Here is a 15,827-nt window from a genome sequence, read left to right on the forward strand (position 1 = left end):
AAACTACAAAAATCAGAGGCTGAAAAGAAAAAAAAGGATGAGTAAGCATGAGGTTTCTCAAGAAGGGCAGTTTCATAAAAGAGTGGAGTTAGAAGTCAGATCAGGCAGAGAATACCTGAGATTTTCTACTGTACCAGAAAAACTAGAAGAAACAGATAACATTCATTTTATTAAAGTACAGATACACACAGAGTGGTGTTCCACATAAAAATATGGTTAATTAAGAGTGCACATTATGCACATGCTCCAAATCTGGCCATGACAATGCAGCCAAGAACTATGTTAGTAAAAATGCAATCATACCAGTAGAGTACAGAAGGGAAAAATATTAAAAACTAGGGACAAGACTATTTGTGAAAAATGATTATTCACTGTAAACAAGGATGAAGAGAAGCAAGTTTATCCTAGCAATCGTGTGGACAGGCAGTGTGAGTTTCTAGTTGCTGCAGCCATCTTTCTTCAGAATATTTTTCTGTGGAGGATCAAATACATTTTAGATGCAGAAAGGCTAAGGGAAAAATTAAAAAAAAAAAGTTTAGTCAACAGACAGCAAGCCAGCAAACAGAAGGAGACTCTGCATCTCATTCTTTTTACAGTCACAAAGCCCAAGTGAAACCTTTTCTAATGTTCCAAAGGAATATACTTGAACTAGAGACAAAAAGAACAAAAACTGACAAAAAGAATCAATAGCACCTTGGACTTGAACTAGAGACAGCACTGGGAGATTGAGAGGGTCAGGAAGGGACATCCAGTCCTAGTGAAATGCTGAATATACATACACCTTCTTCAAGACCGGTAACATTTTGAAATTGGTGAATAAATGGGAGACAAGTATCATCCAGCAAAAAATAATTGTGTACATGTAAGCTAAAAGTGGAAAATACAGATTCAAAAGGACCGTCACATATAATAGATGACAGTAATGCATTTTATCATAATGGCTACTGTCCACATTATCATGGAACATAACTTGCCTTAAAGGTATAGACAAAAAGGCAAGGAGTACTGCATTATATTAAGAAGTGCAGGGCACAAATAACAATATTAGAAGAAAAATATTTGGGTACAAATGAGCATGCAAATTTGACATGGAAAGGATTTCAGAGTGGGCATTCAACAAATCCCACCCTAGGCCTGCCTCCAACTCAAGAATTATCCCCCATGAATTCTGTCTTTTTTTCTAGTAATGTGGGCATGGACAAACAGGGAAACCAACACGGGCACTCCCATCTTTTCCTGCTTGTTCTATCAAGCATCACAGCTGCTAATTAAACTTAGGACACCTGTGCCAAAGTCAGAGCTTTAACCCTGTAAACCACCTGAGCGGGCAGTTTAATTTCTTTACCTTTATTTGTTGTAATACGTGGACAAGTTTGATATGTGGCTCTTATTTTATATCTGACTTTATAAGCCTCTTGTACTGTGCTACTGCTGGAACAAATCACAAACAACATTTAAATCTCCTACTAAGTCAGAAAAGGCAAAGTGATCAGAAAAATGAGTGTAAAAGCAATAAAATGTTAAAGGAACTCCAACCCATTGAGTCATGGTTCAAACAATGCTTTTTAAAAGTTTAACTCAAAAGCAAAGTGGTCATAGCAAAAATATTTACAAATGAGACATTATCAAAGTACCGGCCTTTGACTACAGCACTTTAGAAATGTTAGTTTAGTGCCTCATGGCAAAACACAATGCCGTTAACAATACATATGGAAAATATTTTCTTATTGACTGCATGAACCTATTTCCCTGCAGCAAAGAAAATAAACAACTGTTCTGTCTTCCTGAGCTTGTGTATCATCTTTGGGTAAAACTTGAAAGGTATGAATGGCAAATCTTCTGGATTCCACCTCTACAAAGTCTACAGTGTGGTGAACTGATGGAGATCAAGGTAGTTTTACAACCACTTTAAGGGAGGAAATATGAATTAGACCTAAGAGACATCCATTCCTAGTGAAACGCTGAATAAGATTCCCTGCGAATAAAAATCTGTAGCTTTGTGGTCCAACAGACAAGGTAATATTATTATTTTCCAACATAAGAATTTCACAAGAAACGTAAGCCATCAGTTTGATCCGAAGAGGCGGCCGACAATCTTCAAAGGTGTGGAAAACTGAGGAACTGTTTGATGAGCTAGTGCTGAATTAAAGTTCTGCCTTCTACAAGGTCATGATGTAACAAGAAATCACAGTCATGCCCCATGGCTGTAAAATAACTCTGGGACCTAAGTCACACACACGTCTGAACTATGTTAGGATCACCTGTAGTTTCACTGAATGAGGAAGGACAGGAGGACTGCCTTTATCAGGGTGAAGGAAGGAGGCAGCAAGGTACACTTCAGTACTTGATACTTAAACTGCTGAATGTGGTAGAGTCAAAATATGCATGCTCATCCTTTGTACATGTATTGTTCCCGAATATGCAAAAGTGTAGAAGATTTAGCATTTTTGCTTTGAAGTGCTTGCATAGGTATTTTTATACCCCAAGCAGACTTCAAATAATTTTTCTTCAGGTAGATTGCACATGTTGGAGGTGTGATGAGGAAGAAAGAAGTAATTGGGAACGTATTTCTGGGCGTATAATGAGCTGGCAGACTTTAAAAATTCCCTGCATACCCTGTCAGAAATACTGGTTGAGCAAATTAGTGAAACTATGGAAATTGTTTGGTTTTTTTTTGAGTTTTTGAGCTGTGATACAGAATCAGAATTGCCTACACATAGTAAGGCCTTGCTGAGTTTAATTCTGGTGGCTGCCAAAAAAGCAATTACTCGAAAATGGAAAAAGATCTAAACCAACCGTACTAGAAGTAGTGACTACAGTAACAGAGATAAAAGAACTGGAAGTGGGATCTTTAGAAAAGGGTAGGAGCAAATTACATAAAAATAGGAATTTTGGGAACAAAACATGCAGAATAATGTTTTGGAGGAGGAATGAGGTTTTATGGAAGGCAGGAATTGAATGAGCTATGTAATGTTCGATTAACAACAACTATACAGAAGTTTATATGGGATGTAAAATGCTTGTAACTGAAAATATGTCAATATGGTTTGTTCTGATTTATATAAATGTATGATTGCCTATGTCATAAGTGATAATTTAATAAAGATGTTTAAAAACAAAGGCGGGCATGCATGCTCATCAAGGACTGTGCAGTGTAAATGGGAGTTCTGCATGCACAGAAGCTCACATGCTCTGGCTTTGCAAACAATAGCACTTCTCAGGCTGCCATGAGGGGACTGCAAATCCAGTGATTGCCTGAAAAGCAACCAGAAAGAAATGGAAATAGGTGGCTCTCTGGTAGAGAAAGCAAACAATACCAAGAAAAATACAGAATGTCTTCCACTAAAGAAAGCAAGTCTGATGAGAGTAAAGATTTCTAGTAGCCTCCATCAAGACTCATCCAGGAGACTCAGCAGGAGCAAGTGTATATTATTACCTTCCCTTGATAAAAGAAATAAGAAAATTAACCAGAACTCATTTTCAGAGGAAGTCAAAGGAGAAAAGGTATAAGATCTAAGAGGGAAGCTGACCCTGAAGTGCGACCAACTGTAAACCTCATCTCTTGGTTTGAAATGTAAAAGTTTCCATGTACTGCATGGACCTACGGGCCAGAATCTGTACCTTTACTGGCCATCAGGGGCTAGGAGTATGAATTCTGGGCTTTTATCTCTGAGCTTTGAGATTTATTGTGTTGTCAACAGAAAAAAGGTACGATATGTATCCTCTGAGCTATCAGAAGGGAGCTACAACAGTACGTCACCAAAATATACCAAAAACCTCAGCTCCAAAACACCAAAATTAATTATATATCCCCATATGTTGGCATTTTAGAATTCTTAAGTCACAAAGTGCAAAAGTCATTAAAATTTGTAAACTTTTATAAGGAAAGTGTGTGTGTGTGTGTGTGTGTGTGTGTGTGTGTGTGTGTGTGTGTGTGTGTGTGTGTGTGTTTGTGTCAGTGTGTAATTACTTTTTTAAATTTTTTGGCTGCATATCTCGGATATGAAATAATGTTACGTCTTGTTATATTGTACTTTTGATTTGCTAATGAAAGCATGTGATTGCTATTTAAGCCATGATGAACAATAGGTTAATTCATGCAATGAGAAGAGGCTTTTCACCTTAAAGCTTTGCTTGTGTTTTTCTGCAATAAATGCTTTTGGTATTCTGGTTCATAGGTTCATTGGCATGTACTATGCTAACATCCACTGGGGTCTTTTTAAGCCTAGCCATGCATCCCAAATCTCTGACAAGTTCTGGTACACTTGAATAAGTGTAAGTAGGGGCTTGGGAGATGAAACATTTACAAGCAGGGATCTGGGAAATGAACCATTTACTGGCTGCCTGTGCCCATCACAGGATAAATTTTCTTTCCCCCTTCCAATTATCCATCTTTCAATTGAACTGGGTTAAGGAGGAACACCATTTCACATGAATAGGGAACCTGTTCCAGAAAAGGGGTAATCTCTGGGATATATACCAGTCTCCAGGAGGTCCTACTTATATCAAATGAAAAGTTTTTAGAACGAGTAATTCTGGTAAAGGAGGTTCATCAGGGTGGGGTCCAACAGCCTACAGGAGACAGAATATGGGGATAGGGCTTTGAGGTGAACTGCAGAGGACATGTTACTCCCTGTATTCTTTTAGTAAGGAACCTCTGTGGACATTCCAGTTGTTGGATGTGCCTGGATAGATACATACCAAAGGGGGCATTGTACTGAATGACAGGTCTGATGTATGCTGACTATAGTGGAATAATGAAATCATTGGATGTGGATGCCATACCATTGTTTATAAGTTGCACAACACAGAACAATTTCCTCTCTACTGTAAACACGTGATGGCCAAAGGTTAGATTACTGTGTGTGTTCCCAAGTCCCTGAGTACTGGGTGGACTCTTAGGAGTGTGTTATCAATATGATAGTTAGAAGAGTGGATGACTTCCCAAAGGATGATATTATGCATTTCCTAGCATTTAGTTTCAGTCCAGGACTCTGATACAAGTTACATGTCTGTGTCAGCCCTTCCTGGAGAACATCTTAGGATCACAGGAAGTTACTAGGTTATAGGCCCTGAGGCCTTTACAAGCCTAGCCAAGAATTTAGCCCATGTTACAACACGTCAGCACCTGATACCCCTGTCCAGCAGGGACACAGGTGGAATCCCAGGGGTTTATTTTCTGCTCCCCAACCAGTTATCCAGGTTGCACTGAAAAAGAGTTAATGAGGTACTCTGCCTGACATGCAGAGGGAGTCTATTCCACAGATGGCAGAGTATCTAGGATACAAATCTGTCCCACCAACAAGTCCTATTGATGTCACAGACCAGGTTGAGGTCGTGTGTGCGGGTTACTCGAGTGGAAACTGACTTGCGGATCTGCAGCAGTCCCATCAAGATGGGGTCTGAGATTGCTTTGTATGCCAGAGAGAGGTCACCTCTGAGGAGTCTGTATGAAACTGAGTAGAGGAACCGGGCTTTTAGTTTACCTGTGTAGGGTAGATGTTTGAGGCCTGGATTCTCCTGGTGAGGAACCTCTGTGGTCTCTCCAGCTGCTGCATATGCTTTGTGAGGTACATGCTGAAAAGGGCACTGTACTCAATAATGAGTCTTATAAGGGAAGAATACAGGGATGCTATGACCTCCTTGTCCCTGGATGAGATACCCTTACTAATAAGGTGGGCCATGTAGAAAGCTTTCCGTACAATGAAGGCAATATGGTGGCCAAAAGTTAGTTTGCTATCAACATGGGTGCCCAAGTCCCTCACAACTGACTACTTGCTTAGGACCTTGTTATTAATGTGATCATTTGTGGGGACTTCACTCTCCCCAAAGGGTATGATGATGGATTTTTTGGCACCAGTCATTTGTTTGGGTGAAATCCTCTTGGAGGTTATTCACATCACTAGGGGAATTGATGACAGCACCCAGCTTGCAGTCATCTGCAAACGTGGTCAGCCACAGCCCACTGGATTTTGCCTGCACCTCAGAAAAGTATATCATAAACAACAGAGGCCCAAAGACTGATCCCTGGGGTACACCGCTCATTATGGGTCTATTGCTTGAGGTAGCTTCCCCTACTTTGACTACGTGGGTTCCATCAGTGAGCCAGTTTGCTACCCATCTGGTAACATATGGATTAATGCCTAATTGAGAGAGCTTATCTATTATACCTGAGTGGGGAATAGTATCAAAGGCTTTGGCCAGGTCAAGGTAGGTGGTGTGCACCATCCTCCTCTCATCAATGGCTCTAGTGACTGTCTCAAAGAAGTTAACCAAACCATATTTAACAGGTATGACCATTCCTTGATAAAAGCAAACTGTGTGGGATTGTGTGTTTGAAGGTTGCCAATGTCCTTGTTAATGAGGCCCATGAAAATCCATTCCATGGCCTTGTAGACCAGGCTAGTTAGGCTGAAGGGTCTATAATTTCCTGGATCAGTGGGCGCCATCTTTGTGCAAAGGGATGAGAGAGGCTGTCCTTCACTCAGCTGAGACAAAGTCGATAGTCAGGCTTTGGTTGAGTAGGGTACGTAATGCTGCTGCAATTTCCTGCCTGAATTCATGTAGGTTGCAGCCTGGGGTGTTATCGGGTCCCATGGAGGCTGTATTTTTGCCTTTGAGAGGACAGTGATGACATGCTCCCTAGAGATAAGAGGAGGAGAGCAGGTGCTGGGGATGTCCTGATTTACTGATGGGGGGGGCAGAGGGGTCTGCCAGCAGGTTGGCTATATCTACGGCATTTGTGTATGTGGTGTCCTTGACCACCAGTTCTGAGCAGATCTGAGTGCTTCCTTTGAGACTGCACAGATATGTGAAGAAGGCCTTACGATTGTCTTTAGTAGATGTGGCCAGTTTGGACTCTAAGTTTGCTCTGGAGGATTTCACTAGTGCTCTTATTTGCTTGTTCAGGCTAAGGAGAGATTGCTTCCAGTTAGACACCTGCTCCTTCTGGGCCCTGGACAGCAATTTTTTCCTTTTATTATAGAGTTTATTTATTACAGATGTCCACCAGACAAGTTTACTCTTCCTTGAGGAGAATGATTTTGTCCTGTCGGGTATTCCTGATTCCATGCAGCTATATAAATGCTTGTATAGCCCTCTGGTGTAAGTTTGGACATATGTGCCAGCTCCTATGGAGGGGGAGGGGGCTTTAAAGTTGTTTATACCTTCCCTCAGGAGGTAGTAATCAGCTCTGGAGAAGTTTTTTGTTTGACCCTAGCGGTGGGGGGTCGGGGGAGATGGTGACTTCGAAAGTGACCACTTTGTGGTCGGTTCTTATCAGGAAGGATGATACTGCATGGATGCTGAAGTGGTTACTCATGTTAATACCAAGTCCAAGATATTATCACCTCTTGTGAGGGTGTCAATTAGCTGGTCCAAGGCATTTGCATTGACGAAATCAAGGAATCTCTAGGCATTTGTGTTTTGGCATGAGTAGTTCTTCCAATCTATGGCTGGATAGTTTAAGTCACCCCGGATCAGGGTAAAGAGTTGAATCTTGATAGGCTCAAAGAAGTCCAGATAGGTAGAGTGGGAATCTTGAGTCAAAGTTGGGGGCCTGTAGCTAGCTATGATTTGAATAGCGGTCGTGTCAGCAGTTAACTGCACCTGGAGTGTCTCCTGCGTGTCATACTGTTTGACCAGCCTGGAGGTGTGTATGTCTAATATATATTGCAACTCCACCTACTTTTGCTTTGCTGCCCAAAGTTTGGGGTCTGAATGTATGATAGGGTGAGTAACCTGGTAGGACTGGGGTGCTCTCCACAGCTTTGAAACAGGTTTCTGTGACTGCACAAATGTCAGCATCTTCTAGGGTTAGGAATGCTTGCAACGAGTGCAGTTTCATGTTTAGACACCTAGAGTTTAGCAGCATTACCTTTAATTTGTGTTTTGATGAAATTTTCATGTTGGATGTTTTGACCTCATGGTATTGCCTAAAAAAAGGTACTATGGGACAGGCAAGAGCCTTTGCCAGAAGCCTGAAGACCAAGGGAGGCAGATGCAGGCTATCTCCAGCAAAGCATCGTGGTCTGTCAATCATGTCTTCCCAGGCTGTCTTGTACTGGATCCCCTGGGAATGACACCAGAAACTAAGCCAAAGTTAAAGTCAATCATTTTATGTTTGTATTAAGGCATCATTTTGCTGCTTAAGGCTAGGAAAAGAGCTGCCTGGGACACACATTCAGCAAGCTCGATCATGTCTCTCCACATATAGTCCAGGGAGGTACGTGTCAAGTCATTTACACCAATATGGACTATGACAGAGTCATAACAGTACCTGGTGTTGAGAGACTTGAGTGCATGGTGATATAGCAGATTCTGGCACCTGACAAACAACTAACCATGACTTTCTCCTTATCTTGTGTGATGAGGGGCACATCTGTGTGTCTCACAATGGAGTCTCCTATAACTACTATGTTGGGTTTGTGTTTAGGCCTTAGTGGCTGTGAGACAGATGTGGGGACTATTAGTGGTATGTGGTGTGGTGGGCGGTGGAGTTCACTTGTGCTTTTGCCTTAGAGGCCTTTTTTGTTTGGGTATGTTTTTGTTGAGGACCTCCACATATGTGGGTGTGTGTTGTCTCGGTGTGGGTGGTGTTTGAGATGTGGTGCTTGTGTTGACAACCTTCTCAGTGCCAGATATACTGGCTTGTAAGAGAGAGACCATAGACTCTAGGTTCTTAATGTAATTGCATCTCTCACAAATTGTGTTTCTAGGTGGTAGTAGTGGAGAGTTGTCTGTGTACATGATGCAGTTGCTACACTGCCGCAGGATGCCCATTTCAACCAGACTGGCAGGAGAAACCATAGGGAATTGTTCATCCATATTTATCAGGATCTGAGAGACAGCTAAGGGGGTAAAGGGTGGAGGGTCTAGCAGAAGTACTACTAGGTGATCACTCAAGAGCTACTAAAGGAAAATTTGTACCTGGAATACCTCACAAGGTGTTAAAAACAGTGCAGCAGCAGTGTGTGATGTGCAAACAAGCCCAAACCAGCTCAAACATGGAGTTTAAATACCACAAAAATAGAAGATTCTAGTAACACAGAAATCTAGCCAATCCTGCTAGTCCCTGCTTTCTTTACCCGCTTGTACCAGATAAGGTCCAGGCAGCCCTGCTACTCTCACTAGCAGAGGAGATAGGCCCCTATCAACACAACATGGCTGCCAGAAACACAGAAGGTAAACACAAGATGGCTACCAAAAACACAAAAAACATTAGTGTCAGGGGGGATTCTACTGTTGTTGTTTGTCTTTCGGCTTTTTACTGGTAAGGGGTCGCCACAGCAGAACTCCGGTCCGCTAATGATTGGCAGTAGATTTTTACGAAACGCCCAACCTTCAACGAAGGCACGCCGATTTATGCATGCATGTCTTTCGAACGCTACCCAACCGCGGGGAGGACATGCAGACTCCGCACAGAAGGCACTCCCAAGCCAGGCCGAGGGGATTCTATTACTGCTCGTAATTTGCAATCTTCCACAAATTTGGTCAGCCAGAGGTCCTTGACATTGGTCTTGACTTCAGAGAAGCAGATGCCAAAAAGGAGCAGTCCCAAGACCCATCCGTGAAGGACTCCTCTTGTGACTGGCCACTGTGTAGAGATGGACTCCCCAGTTCTAACTTACTGGGTCCTGTTTGTGAGCCAGCTGGCTATCCACCAGGTGACATAATGGTTTATGCCTAACTACTTGAGTTTATCAACAATGCCCGAATGGGATGTTGTATAAAATGCCTTGGCCAGGTTAAGGTTGGCAGTGTGAACTGTTTTGCCCAAATTCATTGCTTTGGTGACCCTCTCAAAGAAGTCAGTCAGGTTCAGTACGCATGACCTGCCCTTGACAAAATCAAATTGGGGTGGGTCCACTGTCTGGACGGTTCCTTTGTCATTATCAATCTTTCCATGATAATTCTTTCCTTGACTTTGCACATGAGACTAGTGAGACTTGTGGGTCTGTAGTTTCCAGTGTCTGTAGATGGCCTGCCTTTGTGCAGAGTGATGACTACTGTTGTACTCAATTTGTGAGGCACAAAGCCTGCTTGAAGGCTGCTGTTAAATAGCTATTCCAGAGGGCCTGATAGGTCATGTTTCAGTCTACTTAGAGTGTATCCTGTGATACTGTCTGGGCCCATCAGTACAGTGCTCTTATCTATGAGACAGCATTGAGGACCTGTGCCCTAATGACAGTAGGGGAGTTTCATTTGATGGTATTTCTTGAGGGGAGGCTGAGGGGGAGAGAGAGAGGAGTAAGGTTAGAGCTAAATATGTCTGCCAGTAGGTTTGCTACATCTTCTGGCTTTGTACAGGTGGGTCAAGCTCTGCTCACAATTGTGTATTGCCTTTGAGGTTGCAAACATAGCTAAAGAATGTCTTGTGACTGTCCATGGCATGGGAGCCAAATTTACCTCAAACTTGGTTTTGGTGGACTGTTTTGCCCTTGAAGATGTTTGTTTAGTTTGATGCGAGTGCTTTTATCCTGCTGGATGCTACATCTCCTGATTTTTTTGGCATGATTTTCTTCCTTCTGTTATACAGCCTATTGATGCGGTGATTACACAGAGTAGTTTGTTTTTTTTTTTTTTAGTTATTTTTGTACTTATTCCTAGTAGGTGCAGCTGCCTCTATGCAGCTATCAACATGCTTGTATAAGGTTTCTGTGAACAGTTCCACATAGGCAGCAGTGTTCTCAGGGTTTATGGGGCCTTGAAATTTTGTCAGGTTATCACTTAATAGTAGGAAGTTAACCTTAGAATAGTAGTCCCTGAACATTCCAAGGTTAGCTGGGGTTCTGGGTTTTATTTTTACTTCAAAGGAGACCACTTTGTGGTCTGACCGCAAAACCTGTTTTTTGGTATACTACAGAAAAAAAGTTTGGGAATATTCCTTGCCATTCGTCTGAAGAAATAAGAATGTGTTAGTCCTCAACTCTGTCTTGTCTTGCTGGACTAACCAGAAAATAACTAATTTTTCCACATGGCAACGAGATCAATTTCTGAAATGCTTCATGCTCAGTGATCCATGCGGAGTTCAACTGATCACAATAAATTATGACACAAAAAGTAACAGTTCACAGAAAAAAAATAGAAAAAAAAATGGATTTGCTTTGGGACTGAAAACTTCTGTGAAGTGCTATTTTGTATGTCATGATTTATTGTGATCAGCTAAACTCTGCCCAGAACACTGGGACCCACATCAGAAGCAAAAGCTCAACATTTGAGGAAAACATACCAATTAAGCTTTCTATCTCAGAAAAGTGGATACACAGCCAGAAGGTTTCCATGTTCTAATGCTATTTAACCTAATCAGGTTGTTGTGATTTATTGATTTCTCTAGTCCCACTTCTGACTTTTGTGAAGTAAATGAAAAAACAGACAAAAGAATTACAATTACAATAAGAATACAATTGTGATAGATGCTCTGATGTTAAGGGGTTTTCTACAGAATAACAGCTGGACCAATCATCCCACCTATACAAACTGAAGACTAGTCTTTCCCTCCAATCATGCTGAATGCTAGTCTGGACCAGTCATTCTACAGTCAGTCAAACTAACTACAAACATTAACAGCTGTCCTCCATCACCCTCCGGAAGCATTTAAACATGTTAAGTAAATGTAAATTAATTCACTACAAAGCAATCTAATGAAGTCTACTGGACAAAAGCGCTTATAAGAAAACTCAATAAAGTGGATAACATTAAGGAGCAATCGGGTTGTCCTGCATTTTTATTTTAATCTTTTAGAAAGAATCTGTTGGAAAGCACTAATTTACTAGAATTCCACTGCATACAGATCATGAATTTAACAGGATCTCACAGATCCATGGTACAGGGTCTGCTTCTGACCTCTTGTTATTGGTTAGGCTTGTAATAGCCTGAGGACTGATAGCTTAGTGTTTACCTATGAATAGGTAGCAGTCCAGGTAATTTCTTTGAGGACATTTGTTTGATGTGTATGCAGACTATTAGCATCACATAACTTGGTCACAGTAACTGCATCTTAACTTTCTAGACTGGATGAACCTGCTGCTCTTGATGGCCTCATGTCATAATGATTTGGAAAAGGAAAACTAGTAGTACAGTTAACAAGTGGAAGTAAGCACTATTAAGTGATTGATGGGAAGGCATGAAATTTTGTGTATGTATGCTTATGCTTGGGGGTATTAATGGCTGAGCATATCATGTGTTCTTCATGATTGCTTACTTAGAATTGCTCCTATGTTTCTGATTGTGTGTATGTGTGTTATGTGTGCAAGGTCAAAATCTAAACATGGCCAATAAATATACTCATTCAGTCTAACAGATCCTAGCGCAGGCAAAGTAAACTCTCATTACAAGCTCACACTCTGCATCTGTAAATGCAGCATTTTAAACAGTGCAGTGTGACTTTTTTATTTTATTTTGTTAATCACATAAGAGAACTGGTATGAGGAGCCTTTCAGCTGTGATGTGGGCCATTTGGACAGTAAATTGCAGAAAACAGACATAATGCAGATATTGTTATGCAAAAATACAACAAATAGCATCTCTTAAGAGACATAGGAATCTAAGCACTGTTACAAGTATAAAGAAAACAAAATATAAACATCATTAATACACAGTAGAAACATACACAGCACATGGACAAGTACATATTCATACAGTTGAAACACACTGAAAATATGCAATCTGTTATTTAGATAAACATTTCCTATACGATCGAGCCTAGCTGAACAAACTGAAACTGGTCTTTAGTATGGAATTACAGGTGGTTACATGCATCTGCACAGGCATAACAACAAGATGAACAGATGCAACAGTTTAATTCTGTGCAACACTTATCTGAAAAAAGCAATATAAGTTGAAAAAAGCCTGAATTAGTCTATACAATTTTAGTTAAATAAACTATGTACATTATATAGCTATATACATTACTGTACATTTGGAGTGTCTATACTGACGCTTAGAATAATAGTGCCGTTACATCCTATATAAATATATGCTGATTATAGGTTAATACAGTGTTTGATTATGCTGCATTCCTGAAACTTCTGCTTTTGTATTCACCTTCTAAGTGAGATTTTTTTTTCTCTTGGATATTTGCAGGGTGAGTCTGGCAAAAGCAGAGTGGGTCTGACATAATGGTTAAGGTCTTCACCTCATAAACACAAAGTACAGTGTTTGATTCTTACCGTGAGTTTCTGGCTAAGCTTAAAATGGACATAAAGAGCAATTAGCCTAGTATTCACCTATGATTCACTGATCTGCCCAATATTTTGGAAAAGCCTAAATTAGCATTTTCGTCATTTAAGATATAATTAGAAATTAAACAAATACAGTGAGAAGTTTAGCCATTCTTGTCTTTTTTTCTACTCATCTTATTATACAAGTGCAAGTCTAGCTGGAAGAGAAACCCAGCAGATTTCTACAAGTCCTGTTAATAAGCACGCTAACCATGCTGTCTTATGAGTGACAAAAGGCACATGGCTTCACTTTGCACAGAGTGAATTTATGTTGCTATTTTACAAGTATGTTAACAAGAACAGCCTTACTGGACAAAGCCCATTTACAAAAGGGGCCCAAGGGGAAAAGCAACACTTCATACTTGAAAAAAATACAAAATAACAAATATGAGAAATGAACAAAAAAGTCATTGGTTTAGAGCTTTCTAAGTAGTTTATCGCAGTCACTACTGGAAAGTCACACCACACCTACTTGTTAGGATACCACTTTTAGATATATATTACAGAAATTATTTTACTGTCTAATATGTGGTTTTCACTCTTTTACTAATAATAGATTTCTTTTAATGTTTACTAGTGATGTAGATAAGTATCTTCTCACATTATTACTTAGGGGTACACATTGGGTGGAGTACTGTAGGGTAGTAGTAGTAGTGTTAGAAAATGCTCCACTCCCTGACAAGCTGCCCGAAAAGCTAACCAGTTAACTATTACAAGTCAGAAATACATACTTAAATGGCATTTTCTTTTTTCTTTGTTTATTTGTAAACTGAGTAATCCTATTATGCACATCAGCCTCAATTCAGGGATGCTCAGAATCACTTTCTAGTTAAGTGAAATGCTTAGACACACATATAAAAGATAAATGACTGAATGAGGGAATAAACCCTCAAACTACAGGATGAAGCTCATTAGCAGCTAGCCTTAATCATCTGCATGTATACCTTAATATGTTTCCATTACACTTTTTTACGACTTCTTGCACATGCTAAGTAGTAGCCCTCTACCTCAGTACAGTAAATGGATATAACACACAGAGACCATACAAAACTATGCAGGAAAGAAGAAGCCAGTCTTGCCTGATGTGGCACTTTGAATGCATGATGTAACAGAATGACCATATAACAAGTTACAGTAAAACAGTGCAGAGTTTTAAAATTAATGTTGGTTCACTAGCTTGATACTATAACCAAAATACTTTTGCAAGTATGTGAAAGTCATCATCTAAATTCTGTGGCTGAACTTCAGCATATAAAATAAAAGACTTAGCACAAAAAATTGCAAGAAAAATCCCAAAGATAAGGGTAAAGCAGAGAATGATCCTTCGTTCTTTTTTCTCATAACTTGTTTTCTCAAATTTTAGATATTCAATCCTGGAGCTTTATAAACTTACAATTCTTTTACAGGATCTTTAATATCTTGCATTATAACTGGTTATTTTACTGAGGTAATACTGTGTGTTGCTATTTTTTATATCATTTTGAACCTAATTTTGTAATTCATCATCATCTATACCCAGCTCTTGATAGTTTCTAACATATGCAAAATACCTTTCTTTGATATTGGTTGCATTTTACTGTTATTGGGATTTAGTGCTATTATTAAACTTGGTCATGTTTATAATTTAGCTTTGATCAGCTACGTTATGAATTTCTGGAAGAGATAATGAATGGGAAACCAAGTCATTTTTTTTCTAGAACAGTTGCAATTATAATATTTAATATCTGCTAACATTTCCAGTTTAAGATCTTAATCATACCACTATACATCTTTTCTCCCTTATGCCGTCTAAAAGTGGCATAATTAAGATTTTCTTTGATGTGGGTTATATTTACAACACTAACTTGAAACCCTATCATACAAATAGGATTTTAAGCTGTCCATCTCAATGTTTGCACTTATCACAGCATTATAATTTTTTTAAAGGTTGCCAATTCAGTGTTAAATCGTTCTTTAAATCATTTTAATTATATTGTATATGAATGTAGTATATTAGCAAGTACTAATGCATATAATACCCAATTTAAACAAATGCATTATGATGAGATAAGGGTCAAGAAATTATTTGGAAATATGTAGTTCTGGAACACACTTTTAGATGCATATTTTCTACCAATATGTGTTTGTGTACAAAAAAAAGAATAATGGTTATAAAGATTCCTCATCTTTTAATTTTAACATACTAACCCAATCTTTAGAACCTTTGCTGAGCAACACTTGGCTTCTTTACTAACACTAAAATCTGCTTTATCCAATAAACAGCTAAAACTCCCTCATAACATTAAATTGCCTTTCAGATTTTCTGATAAGATACTTAACTCACAGCAAATTTAACACCAAGTGCTAGGATCTAGTACGTATTAGCTATGGTGGGTCTACCTGATTACGCCGAAAGCTGGAAATGCCGACGACAAGAACACTGACACCGGAAGATTGACAATGGAGATGACCGACAGTTGAAAATCCCGACGCTGAAAACACCATATCAAATGAGCGCCAGTGTGTATGGAAGTGGTAGTGACGGACAGCAGGGTTAGGGTGCGGCTAAGGTAAGTGTGCGATAGTGACAGACTTTAGGGTTAGGGTGCGAGTAAGATATGTGTGCGA

This window comes from Protopterus annectens, chromosome 3.part0 (assembly GCF_019279795.1).
Source record: "Protopterus annectens isolate FY-2018-M chromosome 3.part0, PAN1.0, whole genome shotgun sequence".
NCBI lineage: Eukaryota > Metazoa > Chordata > Ceratodontiformes > Protopteridae > Protopterus > Protopterus annectens.